We start from the raw sequence: 17583 nt of genomic DNA on the forward strand, positions 1-17583 counted from the left end.
AGTAATGTGACCAGGGTTACACCATCTGTTGTTAACCAGAACAGCAAGCCCACCGCCTTTCCGCTTACCGCTCTCGGTGTCTGTCGGCCCGAATAGTCTGAAAGCTGTCGATGGAAACGTTATGGTCCGGGATATCCTGGTGTAGCCATGTCTCTGAGAAGCAAAGCACATCAAACTACACTCACGGAACTCCGTCTGACTCCGGGCTAATGCCGTTAGCTCATCCATTTTATTCACCAGCAATCTCACGTTGCCCATGACAAGAGAAGGCAGACACGGCTTAAATCTCTTATTCTTAAGTCTCTTTTGTCTGCACCCCTCTCTCTTCCCTCGCCGCTTCGTTCCACCTCTGCATCCTCGGTGTGTCCTCCTCCAGATCTCAGTGGGGACATCGGTAGTCCTGGGCGCCATGCTGCTCAGCTTCAGCGCGATCAGCTGTTCCCTGGTGTAAACAATGCAGCCAAACAGCTGATCTGCAGGGTGCCCTGACCAAGTAGCAGAAGAAGAAGTTCCACGGCGAAAAAAAAGTACCAAAACACTTTACACTTACACACAAGTTACTCAAGTTTGGAAGAAAAAGGAAAGTTAAAAGTTGGATAAAGTAAAATGACGAGACAGAGCTACGGCAACAGGCAGCATGCGGGCTGGCACATGCGCACTACTCAGGGTATCACAAAGCTATCTTCTGTAGAAGGACAGCAACACCCCTTCGATCAGAATATTTATTGATTGGTCAGCTGATCTGATGGGAGAGTAAAAGGAACGGCTGGGGCGTTGTGGAAACAAATTATTGTAATATTAATAATATTGCATGATTTGTATTGTCAATTAGACAAACTACCTGTGGAAACAGGAATGACATCACCAACGGCGATTCTATATATAACTGTATGTAGTCATCAAATAAATATGTATGTGTAGAATCTGAATGAATCATGAAAATACTCTTGCAATTTAGTTTTTTCTTCATTAGCCAAAAGGCTTTTCATATTTTCATCTTTTTATCTTCCATTCCAGGATATACAGCTATAAAGTCGCAGTTGTTATTATTATTAGTTGTCTAATATCAGCCTGAGCCTGAACTGAATTTTCAGACTTACTGAAGCTGTGGTCTTTCACAAACTAATTAGGCTAGATTTTATGTAGAATATTTATAGTGTTTTTTTGCTGCTCCCTTACGTCTGTTCTGTTGTTTCAGTAATAAACGTATTTTAATTTTCCATTTGTTTTATTTCAGTCACATTCTATGATGGCCTGGTGCCTCAACATATCTGTAATCAGTATTGAAGCAGCACTCATCAGATATCAGGTATTTCTCTTTTACTGTTACTTATTTATACACATTTGATAGTTGAGATACTGTGCGTCATTAGTAGTTGCCGTCTCCTCAAAATGACGCTGGAGAGTGTGAGGATGTCCTGTCTGGTAAATACAATACATTTCTGTACTCACATAAAATGTTAACTAATGAGAGGTCTTTATGCCAGATGTTTTTCAAGGAAAAGAAAAGCAGAGGTTGGTAAACAGAACATACCTGGCTGCACAGGATGAACCAAAAGACCCATAACTCTGTTGGTTTTTTAGAAAACCAAAAAGTTTTAACTTTTTAAAAAATGGAAACATTTAAAAACAGTATGGTGCTTACTCACAACCAGCCCACACAAGAAAGAGGTCAGTCCGTCCGTGTGAAAGCTGCCACTGTGAAGAGAGGTCTCACACTGACTGTGTTACGGACACTTAAAAAAACTTGATCAAGTGAATAACTTGTGTACCTAACAACTGACGGCAACTACAAGAAAGTGACTGGGGTGGTGTTGAACAGGGGTTGATTGTCAGTTGGTGGTTATTATAGGGGCTGGTGGCTTTGCTATCTCCTTTTGTAGGGTTTTGCCAGTTGTAAAACTGTAAATGATATTTCGTCGACTGTGACTCTGACTGGCGACCGCTACAACAGACACTGTAGTAATCAGGGTTTTGTTTATATACATTTAATATGTTCGTAACTGTTACAACAGTACTTTGGCAGCAACCCCCCCCCCCCCCGCCCCATAGTGTAATGCAATATTGCCCTTAAACACAAGGTATCGTCATCTTAATCCGAAATGCAAAAAAAATATCCACTATCCATAGAGTGCCCAATAACACTCCTTAATAATGATTATAAAATTCTAGACTTACTTTTTTCCAAAAGAGTTAAACATGTCTTATATACATTCATAGATTAAACACAATCTAGATTTATGAAAAGCCAACACAATGAATAATATCAGACTTCCATTGGATTTTTTTGGATTATAGTGATTTTATTGACAGTGGGACGGTGTAGTCCCTCATTCGTCCAGGAGCATTCTATCGTAGAAAAGGTTTCAGTCGTAGTCATCTGGACAAGAATCAAGATGTTTCGGCTCCAATCCAGAAGTAATTCTCATTTATTGACAGTGGTAGTGGTAGTAGTATTTTGTTTCTTGATTTACATAAGGAATTTGATTCAGCTGAACATAATCTTATCCTGGTTTTGGACCTTATTTCTGTAGGACAGTTAGAACGTGAAACAATAGTTTTCTTCTTGCTTCTTACCTCTTCCACAGTAGTTTATATGGAATTACAGTGGTGGATAGACATATCATCATCAGCACAGCATCAACACAAAATGTAGGTTTGCAACAATTGCAATCAAGCATTTGCGATAACTTGCAATGAGTCTTTTACAGCGCTGAGGAGGAATTTTGGCCCACTCATCTTTGCAGAATTGTTCTAATTCAGCCACATTGGAGGGTTTTCGAGCATGAACTGCCTTTTTAAGGTCATGCCACAGCATCTCAATAGGATTCAGGTCAGGACTTTGACTAGGCCACTCCAAAGTCTTCATTTTTTTCTTCTTCAGCCATTCAGAGGTGGACTTGCTGGTGTGTTTTGGATCATTGTCCTGCTGCAGAACCCAAGTTCACTTCAGCTTGAGGTCACGAACAGATGGCCGGACATTCTCCTTCAGGAGTTTTTGGTAGACAGCAGAATTCATGGTCTGGAGCTGTTTTGCTGCTTCAGGACCTGGAAGACTTGCTGTGATAAATGGAACCATCACACTACCACCACCATATTTTACTGTTGGTATGATGTTCTTTTTCTGAAATGCAGTGTTACTTTTACGCCAGATGTAATGGGACACACACCTTCCAAAAAGTTCAACTTTTGTCTCGTCAGTCCACAGAGTATTTTCCCAAAAGTCTTGGGGATCATCAAAATGTTTTCTGGTAAAAATGAGATGAGCCTTAATCGTAGAAAAGGTTTCAATCGTAGTCATCTGGACACTTTTCAGAATCAAGACGTTTCGGCTCACAATTGAGAATGACTTCCGGATGGGAGCCGAAACGTCTTGATTCTGAAAACAGTGTCCAGATGACTATGATTGAAACCTTTTCTACGATGGAACATTCCTGGACGAATGAGGGACTACACCGTCTTATTTTGATGAGCCTTAATGTTCTTTTTGCTCAGCAGTGGTTTTCGTCTTGGAACTCTGCCATGCAGGCTATTTTTGCCCAGCCTCTTTCTTATGGTGGAGTCATTAACACTGACCTTAACTGAGGCAAGTGAGGCCTGCAGTTCTTTGGATGTTGTTGTGGGGTCTCTGAATGGCTAAAGAACAAAATGAAGACTTTGAGGTGGCCTAGTGGAGACAAGTTGAGCAAACTGTTTGCGAATGTTGTAAGTAGCCGAACCTTATATGGATTCAGATGTGAATTTGATACAGCAGTCTAGTGAGGCTGACAGACGAAGAAGAAGAACAAAATGAAGACTTTGGAGTGGCCTAGTCAAAGTCCTGACCTGAATCCTATTGAGATGCTGTGGCATGACATTAAAAAGGCAGTTTTGCGGGCCTGCCCACACGTACACACACACACACACACACACTTACTGATTGTTGTATGCTTATTGTCTTTTAGAATAGACGATAGTGGTTGGAAGTTATTGATTATTAATCAGTGCTTTTTAAAGAGTTCCCTGTGGTATGTGTTGTAATAACAGCTGGTTGCTCGGATTCACCCTCCACTGTCCACTGTTATTAATGTAAGATATCACTTTAAATATCAGCATTTTTAAGTGGACAGCCACCTTTGAGACTGTTGTTCATGTTTGGTTATTGGTCCCTGATCCCAGGGCAGTGTCCCATAATTATTAATCCATATTTTGATAATATTCATATTCATAAATATCTTTGATATTTTGCTAATAACCAAACCTACCCTAACTGACTCCCAACAGAGGTATGCCACAACATATTGTAAAATGAGAATTGGGTGGGTGGGCTACACTAAGGAACTTTTAGCACCATTTAGGGGGACTCCTGGTGGTAAGATAAAATCCCACAGAAGACAATCCACAAATGTGTACCATAATACACAAATATTTCACTATCGACAAACAGTTTTTTTACATTTGTGTTGTGTAAAGTCATATCCACAAAAATACAGAGCGATTTGCAAATAATCAAATTCATAACAAAAATTATCTTGCATAACTTACTCTGTAAAAATGTATTTTATTTTCATATAAAATGATAAGAGGTTTTACAAATCTAATAGTTTCACCACAAAAATGCATGTAAAGTGATATATTTGCATTTGTGGATCAATTATTATTTTTTCCTGCCAGCTTGTGGGCCACGTGGCATTTAAAATTATAATGCCTTTATTGTCATTGCACAGCTGTACAGCAAAGTTTAGTGCGTGCCCTGAGCAGTACATACAATGTAAAAAGAAAAATCACACACGCATATGCACTGCATATTAAGGGCTACACACATGTGTAAGTGTAAAATAAATATAAAATCTATAAATAAATCTGTATTGCACTACTCCGTGAGATACGGACAATCTTACAGAGTTCAGTTTTCTGATGGCACTTGGGTAGAAACTTTGCAGTAGTCTGGAGGTGCGGGACTTAATTAACCTGTAGCGCCTTCCAGAGGGCAGCAGCACAAAAAGGTGGTAACCTGGGTGGGATGAGTCCTTGATGGCCCAGTGTAGACATCGGGTTCTGTGTATGTCCTCAAGTGACGGTAGCTGAGTGCTGGTGATTTTCTGTGCTGATTTGATGACTCTCCAAAGACTCTTTTTTTGTCAGCCATAGTGCAGCTGGCATACCACACCAAGATGCTATAAGTGAGTATGCTTTCAACAGAGCAGTGATGGGACACCAGCAACCGCTGGGACAGGTTAGCTCTTCTTAGTGTCATAAGGAAGTAAAGCTGTTTCTGTGCCTTCTTCACCAGAGAGGTTGTGTTAACAATCCATGTGAGGTCCGGGGTGATGTGTGTACCTAGGAACTTAAAGCTGGTCACTCTCTCCTCTTTGCCTCCTTTGATGTATAAGGGAGCAGGTTCCTCTTTCTGATGATCAGCTCGCTAACAAAACAAACATAACAGGCATAACCCACTCCAGGGAGAGCAAAGATGCTGCGTCTGCGCACGCCGCCATCTTGATTTGTCCAGTCCAGAGTCGTCCAGCAGCAGTAGAATGCAAGTGTTGATGGTGGCTTGGAGTCCAGTAATGGTAACAGGACAGGAGAGAAGAGGCCACAGTGCTGCTGAGAAGACAGACAGAAAGAAAGGGATGAGAAGGGTCAGCGATATCTCGGAGAAAGTCCACAAGTCACATCATTCCCATAATCATGTAGTAGAAACATACCAGAGACTTTTAAATTAGTGGGTTTTTTTACCCTTTAAACTGGGATTACACATTATGTGCACTAAACATTTTAGTGGAGCTGCTCTAACAAACTGACAGCTGTCTTGTGTGCACAATGTTAGCACATTTGTTTATTTGCAAAAGAAAAGTCTGGAGAGAAGCTATTCCTTCATTTGGCATTTATTAAAGCATTGGAGGATCAAAAGCATCTTGTACAAGGATCTTTTCTATTCAGAAAACCACAGACAGCAAGCTGTTAATCTGTAGTCATCATGCTAAAAAAGAATGCTATTCTTAACATTACACAGAGTTTTAAATGAGAATGTACAACTATCTGATAGGTTTCTACAGAGGTGGGGAGGAGCTGTGGTTTAGACTTAGCTTTCCCTTCGGTGGTGCTCAGGCTGGCCCCAGCCTCTTGGCACACGATTCCACCCTTTGTGTGGAGACAGTGCCCTAGTGGAGGAATCCTACACTTCTTCTGTTTGTAAGTTGCAAAAGTCTCTGCTTCATTCCCCAAAACTGATACTTTTCCTCTCATGGTCATTACAATACATACTATCCTCAGTACATGATGTTCTTTCCATGCAGTCAGCAAGTCTGCAGGACAACACTTTGAATTGTTAAGACTTATGCCCTGTGTGTGTGTATGTGTGTACAAAAGTTTTAAAATGGTATTAATATAATAGGCAAGCAACCTTCATTTAAATTATTAATTCTCACAAATCCCTCCTTTTACACCTTTTAAGGTCTAAACTCAAAATGGTGCAACTACACACTACAACCCCCTTCCCTGTCTACCTGTACCCCCTGGAACTCTTCTTCCTCATCTGACTCCAAAGCTTCACCTAACAGGGGCATTTGGTAAGGCGGAGGGTCTTTCTCTTTGGTAAGGGCAGTGGTAATGAGACGGTTGATCAATACACGTAAACAGCAACAGCCACAGCACACTAAAATGGCTGTGAAACAAGCAATGGAAACAATTAGTGACATGAATAGGGCCTTATATTTACCAAAATAATGATTTGCCGAATTACTGAACGGATCATTGATGCCTGAATTTTCAGCCAACTCTTCAGACAGGAAAGTAAGGCAAGCTAGAGCCTTGGTAATGCTTCCATCAAGGGCAGTATTATTGGGAATGAATGTACAGCAGAGGTCCCCAAACATTTTTAAGACTCTGCCCTTTTCTGCCAACAGCATATCTAAGGCCATCCTATTCTGCCAGGCCATAAGAGAAGTCGGTCCCAATTGTTCCTCTTAGGCCACAGAGGCCTGGTTGGCGAAAAGGGTGCCACGGTCGACCCCTAGGGTCGGCCATGACAGTTAGGGCCTCTCAACTCTTTGGGTCAAGTTCTTAGTTTTATCTTTTATAGCCCTTTTTCGTGCTCAGCCAATTCAGTTCTAACCTCCTCTAATGTGCGTGAGGGTGGTGGGGCTGGTACACAATGTGTCAGGAGGTGCCAAATTGCTCCAGCTTTTCCTTTTACCTGGACTGCGTGGGAGGTACAATCAACCACTTCATAAGGTGCTGTCCACCTGGGATCAGTTCACTTTCTCTTGTGAACTTTCACTCGTACCCAATCCCCTACCTGTACTGCTGGAGTCTCGGTGATGGTTGCTTTGGGTTCGGCCAGCTGTACCTGTTTACACAAAACTCAGGACAAGTTAGTCAATGCAGTCAGGTATTCGTCACAGTCAATCTGCCAGACATCCAGAGGGGGCATATGACCTCCCTCCCTGGGTGGCCCTGGCATTGGCCTACCTGTCAGCAAGTCAAGTGTGTCTTGGCCCCTGGGGAGGTTCTCATGGATATAAGCGCCAAAGGCAGTGCATCCACCCAACTGAGCTTTGTGCCAAAACAGATTTTAGCGATTTTTCTTTTCAGAGTCTGTCTGGCTCTTTCCACCAAACCTTGCGATGCAGGATGATACACTGCTCCAAATCTGTGTTATTCCCAGTGCTTTTTCCACCTCCCCCAACTGTTTGTTACTGAAATGTGAGTCGTATCTGAGTGTACACTACATGGGACCCCATATCTCGTTATTAGCTCATTTTTCAATCATTTTGCTACTACATCTGCTGACTCTTTCTTGCATGGTATTGCCTCTACCCACTTGGTGAATCTGTCCACCATTACCAAGTAACGGTAGCCTTTTGTTCTGTTTTCCACACCCATTTCGGTGAAGTCGATCGTGATGTCTTGGAATGGTGCTTCTGGTACTGGAAACCTTCCCATTGGGCACTTGTATGCCTGCTTAGGGTTGTGTCCATTGCAAGTGTAGCAGTCTGTCACATAGTTTTCCACTATGGCTGTCATGTGGGGATGCCACCAGTATCCTTCAATGTTCTGTGTTTTCTTCTAGTTCTCATGAGCTGGTCCGTGTGCTTGTTTGAGTAGTAGCTGACAAAGTTTGGCTGGAGCCACTATTCTTCCATCATGAACTCTCCACAGGCCTTCCTTCTTTGTTGCTCCTTTCCAATGCCATTCACTTTGCTCCTGCTTGTTCTTGCATGTCAGTGAGTTTTTATTGATGTTCCTCTGGAGGCAGCATGTGATGGTGTGGCTGAAGCGGGCACAGTTAGGTTTGCTCCAGGAGGCTCAGAGGTAGAGCTATTGCTTTGATTTAAAGAGAGACCAGCTTCCCCTTTCTCTGGAGGTGCTGATGGGGAAACTGACAGCACAGTTGTTGTTGCCGAGGCTGCTGCTGACCCCTCCTTTTTTTTTTTTCTTCGCCTTCCCCTGGCTCTTGCCTGCTGCTGTCATTATTGCACAAATGACTGTGGTGGTCACATCTATGTCTCTAGCTTTTTCCAGTCTCCTATATGCCAATCCCCATTTATGGCTTCCTGCCATCTCCCAATCACAAAGGGCTTCTCTATGATTTGCAGCTGCGGCAGTCACCATGCACATGATCACTTGAAGGGTGGGCAGCTCAGCTTCCTGGTTGCTGGTGAGGAGACCTTGTCTCTCACATTTCTCCCACAACTTTTCCACTGTTTTCTTTGTCTGTCCCTTGTCTTTTTTTACCTACTTTTTCCTCTAGCTTTTGTATCACATGTGCCTTTAACTGGCCCAAACTCATAGGCTGAGCTCCAATTATGTTTGTACACATACACCTTCAGGTGTCCTTTTAATATTTTCAAATAGATCATACAACCCAAACCAATGTATCTTAAGATTAAAACCATAAACCACACAATCCACAACTTTAAGACCATAAACTACACAATCCACAACCTAACCCTGTTAGTGTCTTCTCACACACAGCTACACACTCTTCTAATGTCAAAACAACAGGAGGAGGCTGAGGTGCGTCTGAGAATCTTGAATGGGCCAACATTGGAAGGGAGTCATGCCAGTGGAAGAGTGAGTCAAGGAGTTTTGGGCATACTAAGCCCAAGGGAGGAATTCTGTCCAGCGGTGTTGTTCACGACTGCAGTAGCTTCTAAGGTACCTGCCGATCTCCTGGTTTAGGCGTTCTACTTGTCCATTTGATTGTGGGTAGTACCCTGATGTGAGGCTTATATTGATATCCAGGTGCCTGCAGAAGGTCAGTGACAATGTCGTCTGGTATGCCATAGACAAAGCCAAAGACATGATGGAATAGGGCTTGTGCTGTCTCCATGGCTGTAGGGAGACCCTTTAAGGGAACCAAATGACAGGATTTAGAGAAATGATCAATGATTACCAGTATAGCCGTGAAACCATTTGAGAGGGGCAGGTCAGTGATGAAGTCTATGGACAAGTGTGACCAGGGATGTTGTGGAGTTGGCAGTGGTTGGAGGAGGTCCGATGGCAACTCCTTGGGGGTCTTGGATTGTGCACAGACATGGCAAGATTTAACATAGGTTGCAATGTCCTTAGTCATTGATGGCCACCAGAAGGAGTTTTGTAACAGGCGGAGGGTACGGGAAATTCCAGGGTGACCTGAGCTTAGAGATGTGTGGACCCATTGCATGACTCGTAGACGAAGAGCTTGTGGTACATAATGTTTGTTTGGGGGACAGTTGGCAGGTGGTGGTTCTTGTTGAAGGGCCCGATCTCTTCCATTAGGTCCCAAGTGACTGGAGCTATAATGACTGACAGTGGGAGAATAGACTCAGGTGGGATACTTTCAGCAGGGGCATCATGGCGTCTGGACAGGGCGTCAGCCTTACTGTTCTTGCTGCCTGGCCTGTACATGACTAAACTGGAAGCGAGTGAAGAAAAGGGACCAACGAGCTTGATGCGGATTTAGACATTTAGCACTCTTAATGTACTCCAGGTTTTTATTATCTGTGATGACTTGAAAAAGATGAATAGCCCCCTCAAGCCAATGTCTCCACTCTTCAATGGCTTGTTTCCCACATCATAATTGTGCTCGGCTGAAGTCAGTTTTCTTGAGAAAAATGCGCAGGGGTAGAGTTTACCTGGCTGACCGTGACATTGTGAGAGCACGGCGCCAATCCCACAATCTGAGGCATCTACTTCAACCACAAAGGAGAGATTGGGATCAGGATGCTTAAGGATGGGAGCCGTGGTAAAATTGTCCTTGAGTTTAATAAAAGCTTTTGTGGCTTCTTCAGACCATTTGAGCTTAGCAGGCTTGCCTTTTAAAAGCGATGTCAATGGAGAAGCAATCTGACTGTAGTTTCTAATGAAGCGTCTGTAGAAGTTCGCAAAGCCTAGAAACCTCTGTAATTCCTTTTATCGTAGTAGGTGGGGGCCATTCAGTGACTGCTTGAACCTTGATGGCTGACTTTACATCCCAAGATGGTTGTTTGTTTCATATGGAACTCAGCCTCGACATACAGCTGGTTCTCCAAAAGACGGGTGAGCACTGACTTGACATGACTAATGTAGTTGGCTTCAGACTTGGAATATCTTAGAATGTCATCTATGTAGGCCACAACATACTGGTTCAAACATCTCATTGATGAAGGCCTGAAAGATGCAGGTGCGTTAGTCAGTCCATAGGGCATGACCTGATACTCATAGTGCCCCCTAGTGGTGAGGAAGGCCGACTTCCATTCATCCCCTTCACAAATTCTGATCAAGTTGTAAGAGATCAAGTTTTGTATATATCTTGGTTTCACATAGCTGTTCTAGGGCTGCAGGAACCAGTGGAAGGGGGTAACGGAACTTGACTGTGACATTATTCAGTCCTCAGTCATGGGTGTAAGCCTCCATCCTTCTTTTCTATAAAGAAAAACCCTGCAGCAGCTGGAGATGTCGAGGGGCGGATAAACTCAAAGTCCATGGCCTCTTCTATTTGCTCCTCCATAGCCTGAGTTTCACTACGTGATAGAGGATACACTTTGCTTTTAGGGGGCATGGCATTGGGCAACAGGTCAATGGCGCAGTCCCATGGTTGATGAGGTGGAAGTTGTGTGGCTTTAGCTTTACTAAACACTTCGGTAAGGTCATTATAACAGGCTGGAATCTTTGTGGTGTGCTTGGTGTCTGGGCTTTCAATGCTTGTAGTGAGACATGGTTGGGTTATGGTAGAGTGCATGCAATGGGCTAGGCAAAATTCAGACCAATGAATCAGCTCACCATAATGCCAGGAGATAACTGGATCATGGATAGATAACCAGGGAAAGCCAAGGAGGATTTCATGTTTGGGTGAGTCAATGACATAGAAAGATATGGCCTCTTGATGGAACAATCCAATATGAAGTGTAAGGGGTTGTGTCTGTTGGGTGATTCCATCTCCTATGGGTGCGTCGTTAACAGCACTGATCTTGATAGGTGGTGTGCATGGTTGAGTCGGAATGTTGAATTTAGTGATGAGGTCTTTATGGATAAGGTTCAGGGCTGCTCCAGAGTTGATCAGCACTGTTGAATCAATAGAAATATTTTCAGTAGACAACCGAAAAGGAAGGGTAAGTGACTTGATAGGGAGGAGAGAAATTTGTTCAATATTTACCCGTCTAGTATTCTTGTTGGTTTTCTGGGCCTTGTGAGGGCATTCCATGCTGTGGTAGCCTGCTTCCCCGCAGTAATAGCAGAGGTTGAGCTGCCGCCGTCAAGTTCTCTCCTCCTCAGAGAGTCTGGAGAACCCCAGTGGCATAGGTTCCTGACTTGGCCCTGGTTCAGGTATTGAAGTGAGCTGAGGAACACGGTGAAACTAATGTGTGGTAGGAGCGCTTGACTGTGACCATCGAGCCAATCTCCTCTTGGGAGCATTTCTCATTAAATTATCAATTCTGATTGCGAGTGTCACATACTCAGAAAATGAAGAATTCTCACCCTTAGATCAGCACTGAGACTTTGTTGAAACACAGCCTTCAATGAAACATTGTTCCACCCACTCTGTGCCGCGAGCGTTCTGACTTCAATGGTATACTCTGCAGCGGTACGGTTACCCTGAGACATTTGAAGTAGTTGTGCTGATATATCCCTGCCCCCAGCGGGATATTCAAACACATCTCATAGCTATAAAGTAATCATAGGAAGTTCTAAACATCAAATCAGCCTCCTAAACTGCTGCAGCCCAATCGATCGCTTTCCCAGAGAGTAGTCTCATCAGAAAAGCACATTTTTTCCCATCAGAATTAAACTTGTCCTCCTGGTTATCAAAACAAATCTCCACCTGGCGAATAAACCCGCTGCACTGTTCAGCAGATCCGTCAAACTTATCAGGCATAGCAAAGCTTACCGGTTGCGGCGTAAGTGGAGGAAGCGATCGAATGTAGTGGGTCAGATATTCGTTGGCAGACTGGAGCTTGTCGAGCTGTTCCTGAAATCCTTTAAGCACTTCACTTTGATAAGCAAACGGCGCTTGAAGCTCAGAAACCTCTGCTGGATTCATCGTTGGCGAAGTATTCTGTAATGCGGAGGCGGAAGCCGTGTTGGAATCCATGTGCTGAAGCTTATTAAGAACAGTCCAAAAGGAGCGTAAAGTCAGGCAAAAGGTAAAGGGGTAATCCAAAGGCAGGTGTCAAAAGGCAGGCAAGATGGTCAAACACAAAAGCAATCCAAACAGGCAGCCAAGTCAAAAATGGAAATCCAATAATCAGTAATCAGAGAAAGCAGGCAAATGGTCATACACAAGATGAACAGATAGTAGATACAAAACGCTCGATAAGGCAGTAGAACTGGACTGTGAGGAGACAACGAGACACAGGTGAAACCAATAAAGGCAAGCAGTCAAAGACAGGAAGCAAAACTACAAGACACATGAGGGAGAAAACATGAAACTGAGGAAAACCAAAACTAAGAGCCAGAGCAGGACATCAGAATCAGAATCAGAAATACTTTATTGATCCCCGTAGGGAAACTCTTTGTTACAGTAGCTCGTCTTTACGTCAGTGCACACAGGAGAAAGTACTAGAAAAAATAAACACTATAAACAGGTCAGAAATAAATTAAGTATCCTGTCGGTATAAGATAAACTAAGTGTCAAGTACCAAGTGGGTTTACTGGTTGGTGATGAAAGTACAGTCTAAAATACAATGTAACTCCTTATGTAATAAATAATATTAATAAGCAGAGGTGCATGTACTGTCGAAGAGTAATTGAGGTATATAGTTTCAGTAGCAATAAATAAGAAAAAACTAACAAGGGGAAAACTAATATTGCACGGAGGTATTACACAGAATATTGCACAATTTATTAATTATGGCGGAGATGTAATGCTCAATGTCCAGTTTAGTGACCTAGGGTCAAACAGACTAACCCTTAGAGGGAGGAGTTAAATAGTTTGATGGCCACAGGCAGGAATGACTTCCTGTGGCGCTCTGTGGTGCTTTTTGGTGGGATGAGTCTTCCGCTGAAGGTGCTCCTTTGCTTGGCCAGCACGTCATGGAGCGGGTGGGAGACACTGTCCAAGATGGCATGTAGTTTGGCCAGCATCCTCCTCTCTGACACCACTGCCAGAGAGTCCAGCTCCACCCCCACAATGTCACTGGCCTTGCGGATCAGTTTATTGAGTCTGTTGGCGTCCGCTACCTTTAGCCTGCTGCCCCAGCATGCAACAGCATACAGGATAGCACTGGCCACCACAGACTCATAGAACATCTTCAGCATCGTCCGGCAGATGTTGAAGGACCTCAGCCTCCTCAGAAAATAGAGGCGGCTCTGGCCCTTCCTGTAAACAGCCTGAGTGTTCTTGGTCCAGTCCAGTTTGTTGTCTAAGTGTACTCCCAGGTACTTGTAGTCCTCCACAATGTCCACACTGACCCCCTGGATGGAAACCAGGGTCACTGGTGCCTTGGCCCTCCGTAGATCTACAACCAGCTCCTTTGACTTTGTCACATTGAGCTGCAGATGGTTCTGCTCGCACCATGAAACAAAGTTACCCACCACAGCCCTGTACTCCGTCTCATCACCACCGCTGACACATCCCACCACAGCAGAGTCATCAGAAAACTTCTGAAGGTGGCAGGACTCTGTGTGGTAGCTGAAGTCTGTGGTGTAGATGGTGAAGAGGAAGGGAGAGAGGACGGTCCCCTGAGGGGCCCCAGTATTGCTGACCACGCTGTCTGACACACAGTGCTGCAGGCGCACGTGCTGTGGTCTGCCAGTCAGGTAGTCCACAATCCAGGACACAAGGGGGGCATCCGCCTGCATCGGGGCCTGCAGCCTTGTTTGAGTGGAGCCTCATCAGCTGTCCTCTCACCTGGTCAGCAGTCAGGCACACAGCAGAAGTTACAGGTGGGGAGGGGGAGTCGTCAGTCTGGAGAGGGCCGTTAGCCTGATGGGGAGGGGGGAGCAGAGTACTCAGAGGAGCTTGAGGGCCGACAGCAGCTGAGTTAGAGGGGGATGAGCAGGAGCCGGTGTGTCGAATCTGTTAAAGAACAGATTCAGTTCGTTGGCCCTGTCCAAGCTGCCTTCAACTCCTCTGCTGCCAGTCGGTCTGAAGCCAGTGATGGTCTTCATGCCGCTCCAGACCTCCCTCATATTGTTCTGCTGGAGTTTCCTCTCCAGCTTCCTCCTGTACTTCTCCTTGGCTTCCCTGATTTTCACCTTCAGGTCAGCCTGGATTGCCCTCACCTCCTCCCTATTACCATCAGTAAAGGCCCTCCTCTTGGCATTCAGAATGTCCTTGATGTCCTTTGTTACCCACGGTTTGTTATTTGGATAACAATGGACCATCTTGGTTGGGACATTGCAGTCCACACAGAAGTTAATGTAGCCAGTGATGCACTCAGTTAGCCCGTCAATGTCCTCTCCATGAGGCTCACAGAGTGCATCCCAGTTTGTCACCTCAAAACATTCCTGCAGTGTCTCATAGGCCTCCCCTGACCATCTCCTCACTGTCCTTGTGGTCACAGGCTGCCTTTTAACCAGAGGCACATAGCAGGATTTGAGGTGAACCAGGTTGTGGTCTGACCTACCCAGAGGGGGGAGGGGGAAGAGCTGTATGCATCCTTAACGTTAGCATACATCAGGTCCAGTGTCCTCTCCTCTCTAGTAGGACAGCTGGGTGAAATTAGTCAGTGTTGTTGAAACACTGACATGGTTGAAGTCACCCGAGATTAAAATGAGTGCACTCGGGTGTTGAGTCTGGAGTTGTGCTATGGCGGTGTGAATGCCGTTGCACGCCGATGCCGGGTTAGCAGAGGGGGGGATGTAAACAGCCACAACAATGGCATGTGAAAATTCACGGGGCAGATAATATGGCCGGAGTCCCACAGCTAACAGTTCAATGTCCGGGCTACAGATACTCTGCTTGATAGTAACGTGACCAGGGTTACACCATCTGTTGTTAACTAGAACAGCAAGCCCGCCACCTTTCCGCTTACCGCTCCCGGTGTGATCCCTGTCGGCCCGAACAGTCTGAAAGCCCTCGATGGAAACGTCATGATCCGGGATATCCTGGTGTAGCCATGTCTCTGAGAAGCACATCAAGCTACACTCACGGAACTCCGTCTGACTCCGGGCTAACGCCGTTAGCTCGTCCATTTTATTCGCCAGTGATCTCACGTTGCCCATGACGAGAGAAGGCAGACATGGCTTAAATCTCTTATTCTTAAGTCTCTTTTGTCTGCACCCCTCTCTCTTCCCTCGCCGCTTCGTTCCACCTCTGCATCCTCGTGTGTCCTCCTCCAGATCTCAGTGGGGACATCGGTTGTCCTGGGGGCCATGCTGCTCGGCTTCAGCGCGATCAGCTGTTCCCTGGTGTAAACAATGGGGGGCTGGCGCATGCGCACTAATGCCACAAAGGACAAGGACATGACACCTCTATCATTTTCTGTGAAATTAAACTATGTTTTTACAGAGTATGTTATGCATATTTGCAAATCAATCTGTATTTTTGTGGATATGACTTTACACAACACAAATAGAAAAATACATGTTTGTGGATAGGGAGATATTTGTGTATTACGGTACATATTTGTGAATTTATTCTACAGATTTACTGCGGTACTAATTGGACAAAAATCCACACGTGCAAAACCCTTTTTGTGTGTAAAAATTGATCCACAAATGCATCAGTATCACTTTACATGTATTTGTTGTGGTGAAACTATTTACATTTGTAAAATCTATAACATTTTTATGTGAAATTAAACTATGAGTAAGTTATGCGTATTTGCAAATCGCTCCATATTTTTGTAGATATGACTTTACACAACACAAATTTAAAAATACATGTTTGTGTATAGTTAAATATTTGTGTGTTATGCTACTTATATATATATATATGCTATCGTCACAGTGACTACAAAATTAACACAGTTAAACGGTCCAGCGGCATGGTACCGATACACAATGGAATGTGCTAAGTACAAAAACACACAGCAGAAACAGGAGTCGGCTGGCTGTTACTTTGCACAATAATGCACAGCACAGTTCACAACAATGAAGCTTAGATGAAATAACACACAGTTATAAATTTATCTCTGCCCAGACACAAGTCTCTTACTTGGGATCGCTCTTGATAGTGATTTAACACACCCGTCTGTTTGGATTATCCGGCAGAGTCCTCTCAGGCTCGGATATTACCGTGGCCGGGTACCATGCGTTAACAGCTTCAACAGCGATACTGTTCCTTCTATAATATTACATCAGGAGATGTCTACAATAACAAACAGTAATCCTGACTAGGGTGCACAGAGGTCTTGTTAGCTCGGTCTATGGTACCCTATTGTTGGCGCGCATGTTGGAGCTCATTTTAATCCAGATGAAAAGTGTTCTGTCAGTACTTACAGCTCCTTGTAAACTCAAAGCTGTTCGCACACACAGTTTTGCAAACCCTCTTTCCAGCATTGTTGCAATCGGTGCATTGGAGAAACACTCCTAAAGCTCTGTCCACATGTGTGCAGCAAGGAGGCTCCTCTGGCATGCAGCAGCAAGTCCCGAGCACCTCTATTGTAGCAGCGTGCGTGGCAGCATTCGAAGCACACTATCCAAAAATCCACAAACGCCAATAAGTCTCTCCTCTTTTTAACTACAAATGTCCATATGAACTCAGTTTACAGAGAGTGACCATAATCACAAACTCGGTGCAAAATGTGTTTCCCACACACACTCAGTCTCTTCTCATTCCAGCTAGTGAGAGTGACAGTTAACTAGCAACATCCCACGGTGTGGTTACTGTGTTTACTGCAATTAAGTGAAATTACAGACAGAAAGCAGCTCCAGACAAGACTCAGTTTCCCATTACAGAACAGGGTTACAGAACAATACAAACGTTGGGCTTCTAACTGAATTAATGCGTTGCAATAGGTTCCACGTTCACTTTAGTCCCAACCATCCAGAAACTTTGTGGGTTACAGCACTCATCACCGATTAACTAATACAGATGACTGACACCTGTCTAAACAAATATACAACAGAGACCATGATAGGCTCAAGAACTGCTCTAAACGTAGGAGTTGCTTCACAAACAAATACAAAATTATTATGCACAAGACATTACTGAGCCAGTCCATATTTAGAAATATACAGTGCATCCGGAAAGTA

The 17583-nt window shown here is 44.3% G+C and overlaps 1 protein-coding gene across 5 annotated transcripts in view; it reads right to left on the reverse strand.

The window, feature by feature from the left end:
• Positions 1-4526: 4526 nt before the first annotated feature.
• The window catches only part of LOC122861644 (piggyBac transposable element-derived protein 4-like), a 38954-nt gene continuing 25897 nt past the window's right edge, over positions 4527-17583 (reverse strand). The window contains exons 1-2 of one of the 5 annotated variants that reach the window (XR_006374527.1): positions 7280-12903; positions 4527-5583 (exon numbers count right to left, since the gene is read on the reverse strand). The gene's annotated coding sequence lies outside the window, so the exon portion shown is untranslated. Of the gene's footprint in view, positions 5587-6488; positions 12904-17583 lie in introns of those variants that run through there. The other 4 variants (XR_006374525.1, XR_006374526.1, XR_006374524.1 and 1 more) reach the window with 4 other exon arrangements.

Source organism: Siniperca chuatsi, linkage group LG15 (genome assembly GCF_020085105.1).
Source record: "Siniperca chuatsi isolate FFG_IHB_CAS linkage group LG15, ASM2008510v1, whole genome shotgun sequence".
Classification (NCBI taxonomy): domain Eukaryota; kingdom Metazoa; phylum Chordata; class Actinopteri; order Centrarchiformes; family Sinipercidae; genus Siniperca; species Siniperca chuatsi.